Source organism: Phascolarctos cinereus, unplaced genomic scaffold (genome assembly GCF_003287225.1).
Source record: "Phascolarctos cinereus isolate Bilbo 61053 unplaced genomic scaffold, phaCin_HiC Scaffold_2;HRSCAF=192, whole genome shotgun sequence".
Taxonomy (NCBI): domain Eukaryota; kingdom Metazoa; phylum Chordata; class Mammalia; order Diprotodontia; family Phascolarctidae; genus Phascolarctos; species Phascolarctos cinereus.
Genome location: NW_027555625.1, coordinates 204,783,279 through 204,799,668, shown reverse-complemented (window position 1 = coordinate 204,799,668; position 16,390 = coordinate 204,783,279).

The window sequence follows — 16,390 nt, the reverse complement described above, 5'->3', positions numbered from 1 at the left end:
TTTGCAAATTATGCTCTTCTTTGGCACAGTTTGTAAGCGACTTCTAAGCTCCCCTTTGCAATCTTACTTCCTGCTTTGTTATATATTTGCTACTTATAAACTTATTTACTGTATTAACTAGAAACAGGGGAAGAGTAGTAAGAGGGATGAGAACAAGATGTGACCAGTACCAGATACAATTTTAACATAAGATTGAAGGAGGTGGTAAGAAGGAAGAGCATGTCAGGGTGGGTAGAGCAGCCTGTACGAAGGCATGAACAGAGAAGGTGAAATATCAGTTGTGGGAAACGAAGAGGTCATTTTGTCTTAAACTCTCATCTCCGAGGAGGAAGTTCCTTCATTGTCAATCTGGGAATTTGAGGAAATCTGGGTAATGCTTGTCTGTGTCCCTTAGGCTAACATGGTAATGCCTGGGGAAGCAGTTCACAATAAAAAAAAAAAAAGTACCTGATCTCAAAGTGCTTTTATTTTAAAGTAAGAGTTCTCAACTTAAGGTCCTTGAACTTAACTTTTTATATAATGATAACTGCATGGTTTATGAATTTAATATAATTTATGCATCTAAATGAATATGGAGCATCTAGGTAGAGCAACATAAAAGTGCTAACCTTGGAGACAAGAAGATGTGAATTCAAATTCTTTTTCAGACACTTAATAGCTGTGTGATATTGCCCAAGTCACATGACATCTATTTGCATCATTTTTCTCATCTCTAAAGTAAGGATAATAGTAGCATCTACCTCCAAGAGTTGTTGTGAGGATAAAATTAGATCATATTTATATAGTACTTTGTAAACCTTTAAACACTATTTAAATGCTTGGTATTATTATTCTGAGAATGAAGTCCATGGCTTCACCAAACTGCCAAAGGGATTCATGACACAAAAAAGTTGGACTGCTTTTTTTTTTTGATTCTATTTAGCATGTTAAAGTGTTTAACAGTTAAGTGTAATACAAAGTATGGTGGAATGGATCCAAAGGAGAGATCTGGGCTTCTCAGTGGAAAACTTAAGAAAGGGACAAATAGTGTCCACTTCCCCACTTTTAGACTTCCAAGAGGTATAAAGTGGGTAATTTGAGAAAAAAGTGCCTTGATAGTAAGAAAGAGGAGAGTGGGGCCTCAGCCGTCAACAAGTAGCTTCACATGGGTGGTGAAGGTGGTGCTTGTTGGAAGGGGACATGCTATCAGCAAGGAAGAAGCAGCAGACATAAACTGCTATCCCATCACACACGGCTGAGGGAAAGATTGCTTATGCACACAGCTGTGGGACCTGAGTAAAATCCCTGGGTGTTACCAAGATTTCTACCTGTACAATGTCTTGGGCCTTTGAAACAATTCATTTATCAAACCCAAAAGGGTGAGATGGATGCTGTGCCAGGGTCCAGTTTGCCTAGGACTGGGGAAGATAAGGGAGGAAGCCAAAGGCAGGTAGAGGGATAAGATTTATTTCTCTTCCTTCTACCCCATTCCTCCTGGTGGACTGAACATGGACTATCCAGAGTAAATGGGGTGCTCAGGGAGGACTAGCCTCTCTAGTGTGAGGGATTGCCACACCCTTTTCAGGGCACCTGTTCAGACACCTTTGGTGTCCACCCGGCACTCAATTCTCACTTGCAGCATGTGCAGCGGCCATACCCCAGTAAACTGTCTTGGCAGACAAGCTAAGCCAGGTTGAGGGTAACAGGTCTCAAACCTGTCAGTGAGTTAGGGGATGTCTACCCCTAGCATGTGAAGACTTCTCTCAGCAGAATGGACGGATGAGAACGATGTGTTCCAACAGCCATGAAGGTGGCTGAAGCAGGCACTGTGGAGTGTTTAAGCTCATTTGGACATTGAAAATGCCAAGGTCAGTACTGTATTCCCAGGCAATTGTCCGTTGCCTTGACTTTTGTCTTGCTACTGGATGCTGCTGGCTCTGGAAGAGAGGGAGGTTGATAATTTTGTGCAACTCCGCCCAACTTAAATGCATTTCACCCACAAGTCAAGGCATTACCTATCATCCACTGTTTTACTATTTTAACAGATGACTTGTTTTCCACCTGTTAGAACCTTTCAAACTCATACTGCTCTGCACAACCACAGCCAAACACACCACACCCTGACTCCAGCATTGTGATGTCATCTTGGAAAATGAAGAACTAACAACAAAGCGAGCACTAACAACAATTCAGCATCTCGTTTGTAAGAATAATTAGTTAGGAAGCTGTTCTGTATCTCTCCTCCCTTCCACAGCCCAAGTAATTGAAAAAGGTGTTCATATAGCTACCTTCTGCTTCCTCCCCTTGGGCTCACTGCTCTATCTTTTACAATCTAGCTTCTGGCCTAAACTCTGATCTCTCAACTGACAAATCGGACGAATGTCTCAAGTTTCATCATTCTTTGTCTCTCTGTATACTTCCTATCCTCTGGATGCTCTCTCTCTTTTTCCCTGAGTTTTTGTGACACTGCTCTCTATTGGTTTTCTTTCTACATATGTGACCACACCGTCTCAGTCTCCTTTGCTGCATCTTTGACATAAAGTACTCTAAATGTGAATTTACTCCAAGACTGTGTCCTAAGCCCTCTTCCCTTCTCTCTCTAGATCCTCTGTCTTGCTGATCTCTTCAATTTGCCTGTATCCACCTGGATTTGCACCCTTGAGATAGCTACCCCGTTTCTGCCCCCCTGGACTTTTGCCCTCCAAAATCTTCCTTCAGAAACCATGCTCCCAGTCACTAGGAAATTAATTCACTCAGCTTTGGAATGAATTAACACAAATTATTAGTGTGTTTATATATGCATATCTGTGTGTGTATATCTATAATACCCACATACATATGTGTATAATCTATCAATATTTGTCATTTATCGATATTTAACCTATCTGCCCCAGAAGAGACCATACTTTATTTCCCATCCAGACATTCAACCTAGCCATTTTTTAGTCTTTATTTAAGTCCAGTATCTAGTGGAAACTGTATGAAATGGTGGATAGAGGGCTGGATTTAGAATGAAGAAAACCTCAGCTCAAATATAAAATGGAGATAATGAAGGCACATATCTCATACTGTTCTTAAGAGGTCTAAAGAAGATAATATATATAAAGTTTTCGGCACAGCTTAAATTCCTATATTAATGCCAACTATTACTATTATCTCATGATCTGCCACATCTTGCTTTGCAAATCCCTGCCCATTTTCTTCTTCTGGCTATGGTAACAGTAATCAAATCAAAACTATTATTGCTCTTGGAGAAGGTAAGCTAATTCACTATCCTGTGACTCTCTAGAAAAAAAAAATAAATAAAACTCCCTCCCTTGCTTATAACTTTTTTCTATTTTTGTTGTCTCTCATACTTCTCCCCATATTAGAAGGTGAGCTCTTCTGTATCCACGGCATTTAGTATGGTGTTTTTACATTGTAAGTATTTATAATTTATTATTTATAATTTTAATTCTCTCACTCTTCCATTCATAATTTCAATTGTCATCTCTTTACAGATGACACAAAGATCTATAAATCCAAGTCTGTCTCTTGATATCGAGTTCTGAATAATAATAATATAATGATGATTATAGCTAGCACTTATATAGCATCTACCATGTGCCAGGCATACTATGCTAAGTGTTTTAGGTTATCTCATTTGATCCTCACAACAACCCTAGAGAGAGAGAGAGATGCCGTTATTATACCCATTTTACAGATGAGGAACTTGAGGTAAAGAGAAGTCAAGTGACTCTACCAAGACCACATGACAAGTAGTATCTGAGGCCAGATTTGAACTTAAGTCTTTCTGATGCCAGGACCAGTACTCCATCCACTACACCACTTAGCTGCCTGCATGACCAACTGCCATTTGAACATTTCCAAAGGAATAGGCCGTATTACTCATTTTCAACATGTCCAAAGAAGAAATGATCTTAAACCCACCCTTCTTTCCAACTTTTCTATTTCTTTTAGGAAACTAACATCTTTATAGGCAGGTAAGTTCACAATCTCAGAGACATTGTTGACTCTTTAGTATCACTCATCAAGCAAAAGTTTGCTATGAATTGCTAACCTTATCTATTTTACTTTTATAACATCTCTCAAAACCATATCCATCTCTCCTCTTACAAAACCCTACTTCAGGTTGCATCTTTTATTTTCCTTTAAACAATTCTTTATCTTGATTGTTAGTTATCTCAAGGTTCAGGATATTATTAATGTATTGTCATTGTCATTGTTGTTATTGTTACCATAATCACTACATATTGTGTACGGAAACTGAAAGCTCAATACCCATTTGGGGTGACACTTGCCTGAACAGAAGAAACTTTTGCATAAATCATGGCTTATTATAATTCTTTTCTTTGAAATCATTGTCTTTGATATATGGCCTGAGAAATGTGCATGTAAAAGGTTCAAAAGAGTTTTTCTCCTTTCTTTTCTTTTAACATTTACAAAAAAACAAAACAAAACTTTTACATGTCCTATTCTAAGAAAAGAATGCTTTAGTCAATATCATTCTCAGAATATTTAGCATAGTAGCTGAGAAGACTACCCAACCTGAGATAACTGCCTGCCAACATTACTACCTGTATATTCTTTTTAGAAAAAAAAAATATGAGAACCAATTCATCAGAGCTTCCTGATCACCACGCTCCATCTGCCAACAACAGGCAACTCTGTGTAAGACCTATGAGAATTTTGCTTCAACAGCCAATAATGAATGTTGAAAAGACTGTCCTAGAACTAGGTTCCTATGTCCTGGGTCAATTAACATTCAAAAAAGACTTTCTAAAAGTCCAGGCATTCACTAGCTGACCAATTGATGCTCCTCAAGACCATTTGAAAGGGGAGGACTGAGGGTGCTGGTTCACTGATAAAGACTGGCGTTGGCTTTCTTTTCTGTCTACACCAGAATGATTCTTAAATCTCATTGCTACTGCAGATTTATTGGTGACTCTCATGGGGGATACGGGTACTGGTGCAAGTATGAAAATGGTTGGCACACTATCACAGAAACTTGGTAGGCCAAAAAAAAGTTTTCCCTTCATCTGGAAGTATCCAAAGGTGAAATGGGCAGCATTCACAATTGCTATCCATGTCAGAGCCAACAAACTATAATTCCTCTCTTCAGAAATTCATTTCCTTCAATAGATTTCATCAAACAATATACTTATTATGTGAGTTGTATGTTGGAGGTAAAGTTTACATGTAATATTTTACTTAGAGAGTACTAACTACTGAATGTTAGGGAATGAGCAGGGGACCTTGATCATCTCTCCAGCCCTGACAATTAGCCTCATGAACCTAGAAGCAGTAGCTCCCTAATATCTCTAGGTTGAGATAGAAACTTTTCAGCTTGTCATTTTTAGTCCTTCATGAACTGGCTTCAACTTTTCCTACCAGCCTGTTTTCATTTTATACCCCTTCCCACTCTCTATATTCTAGCCACGTTGGCCTTTATGCCCTTCCCTGTGTACAATACTCCATCTTCTCTCCCCTATGCCTGGCATGCACTCCCTCTCTATACCTCAACCTTTAAGAATGCCTACTTTCATTTGAGGATGCGCTCAAGTGTCATTTCCTGAGGTCACTGGAAGCCTACCCTGATCCCCAAATTTGGGATTGCTCTCCCTCTTCCAATAGCTTACTTCCTTATATGTTAGATCATCTTAGTAGAATGTAATCTCCTTAAGTCCAGGGATTCTTTTTAGTCTTTATATTTCTGGTGCCTACTTTGTCATAGTATATATTTAATAAATGCATGTTAAATTGGAATGGATTGGAAGCTATCAGATGATCTGCAGAAGGGAGCTCCTCACTTACCATTCTTCAAACCAGCATTCCAGAGTATCTTTTTTCCACCTTCACCCACAAACTGAAAATTTGTGTAAAATTCTAGGTGCAAAAATTTTAGGTGATGACTCTTCTGGATTATATTGAGAAATATGTCCAAAGGAGGGCAAAGAGGATAGAGAGAGGTCTGAAAAATCATATGATTGATGAGTTAAGAAACTGAAAAGATTTAGTTTTGAGGGGACATATGACACTGCCTTCAGATGTTTGAAAGACTCTCCTTTGCACTTTTGCTGTGTTGCTTCAGGGGACAGAATTAGAAGTAATGCGAAGAAGTGGCAGAAAAGTAGATTTTTGGCTCAAAATCCAATTGATTACATCTTTTCATCAAAAGAAAGAATTGCCTTCGGATGCAATGAGTACCAACTGAAAGTGGTCAAGAAGTGTCTGTATAATCACCTGTAAGGGATATTATAGATGAATTCTAGCAATGAGCAATGAAGACAAAGATAACTTTTCAACTTTAAGATTCTTTTTAAATAAAGGTTGCTTTAGCCTGTCAAAATCTCAATGTTAGTTGGGGTATGATGGTAAATGCAGGACTCTGGCAGTTCAGAGCAGGAGAAAAATATCTTTGAAACCCTATCCCTAAACATGAGAACTATGTCTTATGCAGCTATGGAACTGGCCAGGCAGTTAAAGAGTTAAAATATAGGATCCAAGGGACAGATAAAGCGTGTTCAAGATTGGAAGTGAGTCATTATCAGGATCAAAAAGATTCAAGAAGAAATTTGGTTCAGGCAAGAATTCCAAACTATAGAGAAGACCTGAGTTTAACTGTCTGACATAGGTTGTCATCCTCATGCAAGTCAATGATTTGATGTACAGATGTACAGATACCTTTTATCATCACATGAATAAAATTCAGCTCAGAAGTTCTCTGCATCCTCCTACAGCATTGCCCTCAGTAGATGCACACATCTCTAGGATGCAACATGTAACATTGTTGCCCAAAGTTCTCTCCTGAGATCAGTGAAGTTCCATCAATGAAAACCTTCCACTAATTAGTGGACATAAAGATGGTGGAGAGAGACTCAGATTCTTTCTTCTGTCTTATATCCTTCTTATTCACTACTCGATTCGTGTGTGTGTTTGTGCGTGCGTGTGTGTGTGTGCGCGTGTGTGTGTGTGTGTGTGTGTGTGTGTGTGTGTGTGTGTATAAAACAATTCTTGAGCAGAGACACTACCTCAGTGGATCAATGATATAAATGATGACATTTGAGTTAAGCCTTAAAGAAATAAAGGGATTTTAAGAGTTAGAGGTTGAGAAGGAGTACATTCAGTAATGGGGAACAGCATAGGCCAAGAAATGAAATTAGAAAAATAGTGTAAGATAAACAGAAAAAAAGACAATTTGGCTGAATTATAGAATGTGTGAATAAAATATTGTGCAATTTATCTGGAAAGGTAAACTAGGGCCATATTGTGAAGGGCTTTAAAAGAAAAACAGATGAGTTTGTAATTGATCCTAGATAGAAATGGGAAGCACTGAAACTTTTGAGAAAGAGACAATTCAAGTCACACTGCTACTTTAAGAAGGTTATATTAGCATCTTTACAGGGGTTGGAAGCAGGGAAACCAATTACTTTTTGAAGTTATCACAACAGTCTAGACAAGAAGTGATGAGCTGCATGATTAGGGTAGTAGCTAAATGGAAAAGGATTTAAATTCAAGACACATTGTGAAGTTAAAGAGATAAAATGTGGAAACTGATTAGAAATAAGTGGGTAAAATATGGTGAAGAGTCAAGGATATTTCTCATGTTGAGAATAATGACAGAAGGATTGTAGTACATTTAATAGTAGTAGATAAATTAATCAAGAAGGTAGATTGGAAGAAAGATGACATGTTCTATTTTTGACAGGTTGAGTTTGATATGCCAATGGCATATCCAGCTGGAGAGTTGTGTTAGGTAATTGGTGTTGTGGTACTGGAGCTGATCTGGGAGTCATCAACATAGAGATGGTAATTGGATCCATGGGATATGATAACATCACTGAGAAAGAAGACATAGAGAAAAAGAGAAGAGTAAAGGTTCCCAGGTCAACAACAGATCTCTAACTCATTCCTTATAGACATCCATCCAGTTTGATAGCAATCCATAAATTGTTTCCTTTTGGGTACAGTCCTAGACTTTAGAAATTCATCTTCTGTAAGCCAATATCATTTATATTTTTATGTTGTCAACAAAATATTGTGAGAGCATTGTTAACTATGTTGCTGAAACTTCATTCCTTTGATTTACCACCTTAATAAACCTGTAAAACTGGAAATGAGATCAATCTGATAAGACTTGTTCTTAATGAACCCATATGACTCCTATATATTACCAAACTTCCTTTTCCAATGTTAACAAATTGCCCCTTTAATAATCCATTCTAGAGTGGGCAGAGCCAAGATGGTGGTGTGAAAGTGGGGACTTGCTTGAGCTCTCCCCCAAAACCCTACAAATACCTATAAAAATGGCTCTAAACAAATTCTAAAGCATCAGAACCCACAAAAAGACAGAGTGAAGCAAATTTCCTGCCCAAGATAACCTGGATGGTTGATTGGAAAGGTATACCTTGTCAGCCTGGGAGAGGAGCAAGTGTGGCTTGAGTGCACAGGCTGCAGGGAACCTACAGCAGGCCTCAGAGGACTGAATTGTGGGCAGCTGTAGTGGTTTCTAGACTTTTCAACCAAGGAATGCCAAAGACAACTTAGAAGGTCAGTGGGAAGAGTCTGTTTCTGCTGTGAGAGAGGAGCTAGGTCTCAGAGCCATTTCTCAAGCTAGAGATCAGCACAGCACCTAGCGGTGGCTGCCTCCTGAGCTCCTGGCCCACAGACTGAGGGGGAATCGAGTGGCTAATCAGAGAGGGATTGCAGGGATCTCTTTGCCAGTACTGAGGCAGGAATCTCTTGCTTTGCTCATGCTTGGATTTGGGTCACAGTTCTGGGCAATGATTCTGGGGTGAGGAAGAGTGCTGGCATGGTGGAGCCTGTAGCAGCAGTGGAGAGGAAACCTTCTTCACAGTTCCAGGACGGAAAGAAGTGTTTGTGGTCCTTTACCAGGAAAGGGGTAAACACCTCGCCCTTTTTCATACCACCTTGGAAGAACTGAAAATTTACAGGTCCCTAGAAGTATCTCTGAAAATAGCTGTACAAACCCCCACAGCTTGGGACAGTACATTCTCCACATTGGAAGCAGACTCTTACCTTAAAAAGAGTTTAAAACTCAAGTAATAGGCCAGGATCGTGAGCAAGCAGCACAAAAAGAGTCAGACTATATTATCTTACTTTGGTGAGAAAGAAGATCAAAACATACAACCAGAAGAAACAACAAAGTCAAAGCTCCTACATCCAAAGCCTCCAAAAAATATGAATCAGTCCCAGGCCTTGGAAGAGCTCAAAAGGATTTTGAGAAGCAAGTAAGGGAAGTAGAAAAAACTGGAAGAGAAATGAGAGTGATGCAAGAAAATCATGAAAAAAACAACAGCTTGCTAAAGGAGACCCAAAAAATACTGAAGAAAAATACACCTTAAAAAATAGCCTAACCCAAATGGCAAAAGAGTCCAAAAAGCCAATGAGGAGAAAATGCCCTAAAAAGCAAAATTGGCCAAATGGAAAAGGAAGTCCAAAAGATTACTGAAGAAAATACTTCCTTAAAAATTAGAATAGAGCAATTGGAAGCTAGTGACTTTATGAGAAATCAACACTGTAAAACAAATCCAAAAGAATGAAAAATTAGAAAACAATGTGAAATATCTCATTGGAAAAACAACTGACCTGGAAAATAGATCCAGGAGAGAGAATTTAAAAATTATTGGACTATCTGAAAGCCATGATCAAAAAAAGAGCCTAGACATCATTTCAAGAAAACTGCCCTGATATTAGAACCAGAGGGCAAAATAGAAATTGAAAGAATCCACAGATCTCCTCCTGAAAGAGATCCCCAAAGGAAAACTTCTAGGAATATTATAGCCAAATTCCAGAGTTCCCAGGTCAACGAGAAAATATTATGAGCTGCCAGAAGGAAACAGTTCAAGTACTGTGGAAACACAATCAGGATAACACAAGATTTAGCAGCTTCTACATTAAAGGACCAGGGCATGGAATATAATATTCCGGAGGCAAAGGAGATAGGATTACAACCAAGAATCACCTACCCAGCAAAACTGAGTATAATCCTTCAGGGGAAAAAATGGTCATTCAGTGAAATAGAGGACTTTCAAGCATTTGATGAAAAGACCAGAGCTGAATAGAAAATTTGACTTTCAAATACAGGACTCAAGGAACATGAAGAGTAAACAGGAAAGAGAAATCAAAGAGTTATTAAGATTGAACTGTTTACCTTCCTGTATGGAAAGATATTTATAACTCATGAGACCTTTGTCAGTATTAGGGTAGTTGGAGGGGAAAAAAAAACTGTATGTATGTATAAAGATAGACAGAGGGCACAGGGTGAGTTGAAGATGAAGGGGTCATATCTGGAGAATAAAATTAAGGGATGGAGAGGATTGTTCTAGGAGAAGGAGAAAGGGAGAGGTATAATGGGGTAAATTATCTCACAAAAATAAAGCAGAAAAGAAAAGGCTCTTACAGTGGAGGAGAAACAGGGAAAGGTGAGAGGGAAGGACTGAATCTTATTCTCACAGGATTTGGCTTAAGGAGGGAATAACATACACATTCAATTGGATATGGAAATCTGTCTTACCCTACAGGAAAATAGGGGGAGAAGGGGACAAGAGAACAGGGGGATGATAGAGAGGAGGGCAGATTGAAAAAAGGAGTAATTAGAAGTAAATACTTCTGAGGAGGGACAGGGTCAAAAGAAAGAATAGAATAAATGGGGGGGCAGGATAGGATTAAGGGAAATAGAGTTAGTTTTTCACAACATGTCTACTATGGAAGGGTTTTGCATAACTGCACATGTGTAACCTATATTGAGTTGCTTGCCTTTTCAATGAGGGTGGGTGGGGAGAGAGGAAGGGAGGCAATTTGGAACCTAAAGTTTTAAAAACACATGTTCAAAAAAATGTTTTTACATACAACTGGGAAATAGGAAATACAGGAAATGGAGTACAGAAGTCTGTCCTGCCCTACAGGAAAATAGAAGGGGAAAGGGATAAGAGGACGGGGAGGGGAGAGATAGAAGAGGGGGCAGACTAGGGGAAGGGATATTCAGAATGCATGCCATCTTGGGGTGGGGGGAGGGGCAAGATGGGGTGAAAATTTGGAACTCAAAAATCTTGTGGAAGTAAATGTTGAAAACTAAAAACAAAAACAAACAAAATAATCCATTCTAGAAATTAAGTTCTACAATTGTAATGCTTAAAATTGACCCAAATGAAGAGATGATCTCTCTCTCTCTCTCTCTCTCTCTCTCTCTCTCTCTCTCTCTCTCTCTCTCTCTGTCTCTGTCTCTCTCATTTGCAAAGGCAAAGGACTATGGGTATAAAACAATGATATACTATAAGACTTATATGACGTGCTGGTTAGTTGGTTTTATTCAACTGATCTTTGTTTCTTTTTTAAAAATTCTTTATTATAGGTTGAAGCTCTATGAGCAGAGGCAGGGTAGATATTACCTTCTGATTCTCTGCTGAATAAGAGCGGTACTTATTGAGTAAGATACCGTTGTATACTTTCCAGGTCTTTCCTATTTAGTTTTTGGGGATAATTTAGAGGGATCAATAACCTCTCATCCTCTTTCCCCTTTCTCACAGGACATTTAATCAGCCACAATAAGTCATAGCAACTAACTCACTTTTTAGCCTATGGGTATAATAATGACCCTAAAGATGCATTTCTCTACTTTATGAAGTTTATATTAGAAGAAATGTCTTGATATAATCACAATAGTTCATATTCTTAGGTTGGGAAAATTCAGTGCTTTGACCTTTTGCCCTAACTAAAATTTGTGTTTGTCTCTAGCTAATTTTTGTCCTCTTCATGTCTGAGACAAGCATTTGTAATGTTAAATATTTAGACAAGAAAATTGAGCAGTATGAATTATAGTATCTTACTAGGCAGTCAAAGGAAGTTGGGGAGAGCAGATCTTTTTATTTTTTTTTCAAACCCATGCTTTGAAGAAGTGAATACAAGTAGCTTCTTCAGCCTGTCTTCTCCACTAAATGCCCATAGGGGCTCAAGGGCCCTGCTCTACATTCTCTTTTAATCTTTCTTCTTTCACTTTCTCTTTTCAGTCTTTCCTTTCAATTTTCTCTTACCTATTGCTTTTGGTACTTAGTTCCAACGAAGCTAGTTAAGTCACAAGTAGAGAAGGCTCCCCATTACTGTTCCTGTTGCTCACCTTTTAAAATCCCCACTCCTTCCTTTCAATATGCGTTTGAAGACCTTGTGTCCCTTTAAGAACTTCTGGGCCTGACTCAATGGCATACTTAGAAAATGGAAGCAATGGATTTGGAGTCAGAAGATTTGGGTTTAATTCTGACTCTGCCACTTTCAGTAATCCATGCGAACTTGGACAATTCAAGGCACTCTCTGTGCTTAAGTTTCCTCTTCTTAAAACTGAGGGGTTCTAAAGCTAAAACCATTGATTCTTTAAACATAATAATTTTAAAAAATCTTCCAAGTCACATAAGCAAAAAAAGAAAATGGCAGAATAGATTTTTCTTTTCATTCCTACACCTCTCAACATTAAAGCAACTTTAACTGTTCCCATGGTCTAGGATACAAGAATATAAAACAAAATATTAAACAAAAAACAAAAAAAATCCTCAAATAGACTGTCACTGACTCTGAACTCACCAACCACCACTTTCCCAACTCATTTATTACCAGCATCAAGGCAATATTAGCAGATGCAAGGATAAGAAACACAGACTTACATCAAAACCCAACCAGTTCTGCCCCTCTCCTTCCAGAACCTTAGAAATTCTGGATCCAGGCTGTGGGAGTTTTCGCTGGCCTCAACAGCCAGGTTGATCATAGCTTTTCATTATCAAAAGATTTCCAGAAGCTGCAACCCAGAAGAACCAACACTGAAAAGTTCTGAACTGCTAGCACTGGGGAAAGCAGGCTCTGAACTGCTGGTACTGGGACAGATAATTAAGGACTGAATAGATGAATTGGCACAGGTCACCAGGACAGTAAACTGGGCTGTAGGGAGGTGTGCAGCACTCCACAAAGCTTTAGAGAAGAGTACAGCATTGAACTGAGGCCAATTCTGACCCTCGCAAAAGTCAGTTGGGGCAGAAAACTAAGCTGACAAATGGTGCATTACCCAGTGGTGGAAGAGGCTGAAGTACTTTGAGATCTAGCACTGAAGAAAACCACAATCAGAAGAAAGGGAGTCAGAAATGAGCAATAAGGAATATAAGGGGGAAAAAAGTCTGAAAGTACCAAAGATTCCAGGAAGAAGAAATTCCAAAGACTTTGAATGTAAAGAGAACAAAAGGAAAAAAAAATAGTAAAAGATGTAAATATGGTTTTGAGTTCTAGTAAACTGTTTCAGTCATCTAGAAGTGAATATTGCAAAATGAAGGAAAATGATCCAATACTTCATGAGACAGAAGATCCTGTGAAAGTTGAAAAGAATATGAAAGCACAACACAGTATTCCTGAGTGATTTAAAAGAGAAATGAGAATTTTGAGAGCAGAATATATGTCCTTCATAACAAAAAAAAAAAGCAGAATAGAAAACTTGAATCTACAATGGCAAGCCTCACCAAAGAAACAAAAGAGAGAACAATAGATTGGGACTGCAGCCACACTAAAATAAAATACAACCTAGAAGAAGAGAAGCAAAAAAACAAACAAAAAAACCAACCCAACGTCTTTCAGGAAACGTAACAGTACAACACCACAATGAAGAAAATAATAGAAGAGAATTTCCCAGAACTCTGTCCAGAGAACATAGAAATGAAATTCCAATAGAAAGAATTCAGAGATCACCTCCAGAAAAAACAAACAAACAAATAAACAACAACAACAAAAAGACTGCAACTCCAAGACGTATAGCAGTTAAATTAACAAATTAATTCAGAAAAAGCAATTGCTGCAAGCCATTGAAAGAAAGATCTAAAAATAGAAAGAAAAGGATGTTTGAATTACACAATACTTACATGGTCATTAGAAAAAGGAAGATGTGATTAAATAATTTGTTCCAAAGAGCATTGGAGCTCAATATGCAGCTCAGGGTGACCTATCCTGAAAATCAAAGCCTAACTATACAGGACAAAAGATGGACATTCAATAAAAAAAAAAAAAGTTTGGAACATTTTTAGAAAGAAAAGCAGAACTGAAAAGATTATTTGCTTATAAGACACCCAACAACAGAAATGCTGGAGAAGTGAATAAATGCAAATAACAGTATTAGAGTGAAAACAAGAAGGCTCTTTCTAAAGTAATAAGTAAGAGACTTCTTTTTAAATGTACACAAGGGGATGCAGGAAGGCAAAAATTTGGGGGAGGCATTAGAAAAAAGGTGGAAAGAGGGCTTTATGGACAGAACCTAGAAATGCATTGCCTGGATGAATGCTTCTTTTGTGGGACTATTACAATATGGGAAGATACATGAAAGTCAAGAAGAGAAGAGGTAGATGAAAAGGAGTGAGTGATGCACTAAAATCAAATCAAGAGCTGCAATTAGAACAGTGTGACCTCCATGGTCTCAGAAAGAGAAGAGACTGTAAGAGAGTGGGTGAGGAGGAAGGAGAAAGATTGAAAAGGACAAGAAAGGAAGGAAGCCTTTCTTTGGAGATGGGAGGGTATCTCACTGATGAGATTTTGGTGTCTGAAAAGTATACTTGTCCTGGGAGTGAGGGAATTGGAATCCCTAGGGGGGCAACTGGTACCTTGATGAGTGCTGTAAAGTGCATATACCTAGGGATGACATTTCTAGGTAGGGGAGACATGGTCAAGAACAGAGGATATGGATCAGTGGGGGTAGGGGTGCCTTACCATGGGAACTCTGACACCTGAAATAACTGTCATTTTTCTGATAGTGAAAAACAATAAAAAAAGGAATCATGGGCTAAGTCCTACAAGGCAGTATCAGAAAATGCCTAGAGTAGATACATTGGAGCTTATTTATATAAAGAATAAAGAGAAATGAGAGAGACCAGATGATTATAATTGTCATGAATCATAGAATTAAAATCTCTAGAGTATACAGAAGAGAAGATGGATGATGAAGATAATGAAAGAAATACTTTTTTGAAAGGGATGCTAAAATGAAGTTAAAATAATCAACTAACGAACAGGTGTAGGTTATGGGGGAAAGAGGAAGGGAGAATCTGCTTGACTAAGTGAGAGGAAAAAAGAAAGTGTAGTAATATATAACTAGATAAAAGCCAAAGAGGGGAATTAATTTAAAAAAAAATCCTAAAGGGAAAGGAATAGCAAATGAGAAGAGGAGATCAGGGTGAGGGGAAGAGAGTCAGTGAAAACAGGACCACCTTTAAAAAAAATAAAAATAACTAAAGGAATATAATGCTTAGTTTATAGCAGGAAAGGAAGAATAGTGACTTATAAAAATTTAGAGATAGATGGAGAAAAATGTGAACTAATTCATAACTTCAAATTTGAACACATTAAACAAAAAATTACTGTACATCTAGTGAATCTAGAAAAAAAGCATTAGTTGATATCATCTTATCAAGCAAAGCAAAAACAAGCATTTCAAAAATAAATGAAACAACATTATGCTGAAGTAAACTTATATGTTCCAAATGCTTTAGCATCTAAATTCATAAAGGAAATATTATCTGAGTTTCAAAAGACATGCATGGTAACACAATGGTGACTTCAATGTCCTATCACTTTGAATGAGTCTAACAGAAAGATAAGTAAAATGAAAATACAGAAGTGATTTTTTTTTTGAGAAACTAGAATTGGTATTATTACACTTATGGCATCTTCTAAATGAGACAGCAAAAGAATATGCATATTTCTCTGCACCACATTGTACTTTAAATAAAATACCATGTACTAGGCTGCAGAAATATAGCAAGTAAAAGTAAAAAGGCAGAAATATTCAATAAATCTTTTACACATCATAATTCAGTAAGAATAGAAATTGGTTCAGAAGCAACAAACAAAAGATACAGACCCAAACGGTGACTTGACAATGAATTCTTTAATAATGAGTGGGCTACAAAAGAAATAATAGAAACAATTAAGAACTATAAAAGAAAATGATAATGATGAAACATATCAAAATTTTTGGGATGCAGTTAAACTAATCCTCAGGAGAAAAATCATATCCTTATGATTATACATTAACAAAAAAGAAAAAAGATTAATGAATTGAATATATATTTTAAAAATTAAAGAATCAGCAAACAAACCTAAAATAAACAGAAAAGAGGTGATATTAAAAGTAGAGAAGAAATAAATTGGTCACAAAAGTCTACAGAAATTACAAATTTTTAAAGAATAATAAAATGGATAAACCTTTAACTAATCTGATTAAAAAGAAGAAACCAGAAAATCAAACCAATAAAATACCAAATGTGCAGTTGAAATCACACCAAAACCAGAAGAAATGATTAGAATATGTTATGCATAGTTATATGTTAACAAAACCAAGAATACAAAAGTAATACCTTCAAAAATATAAAAT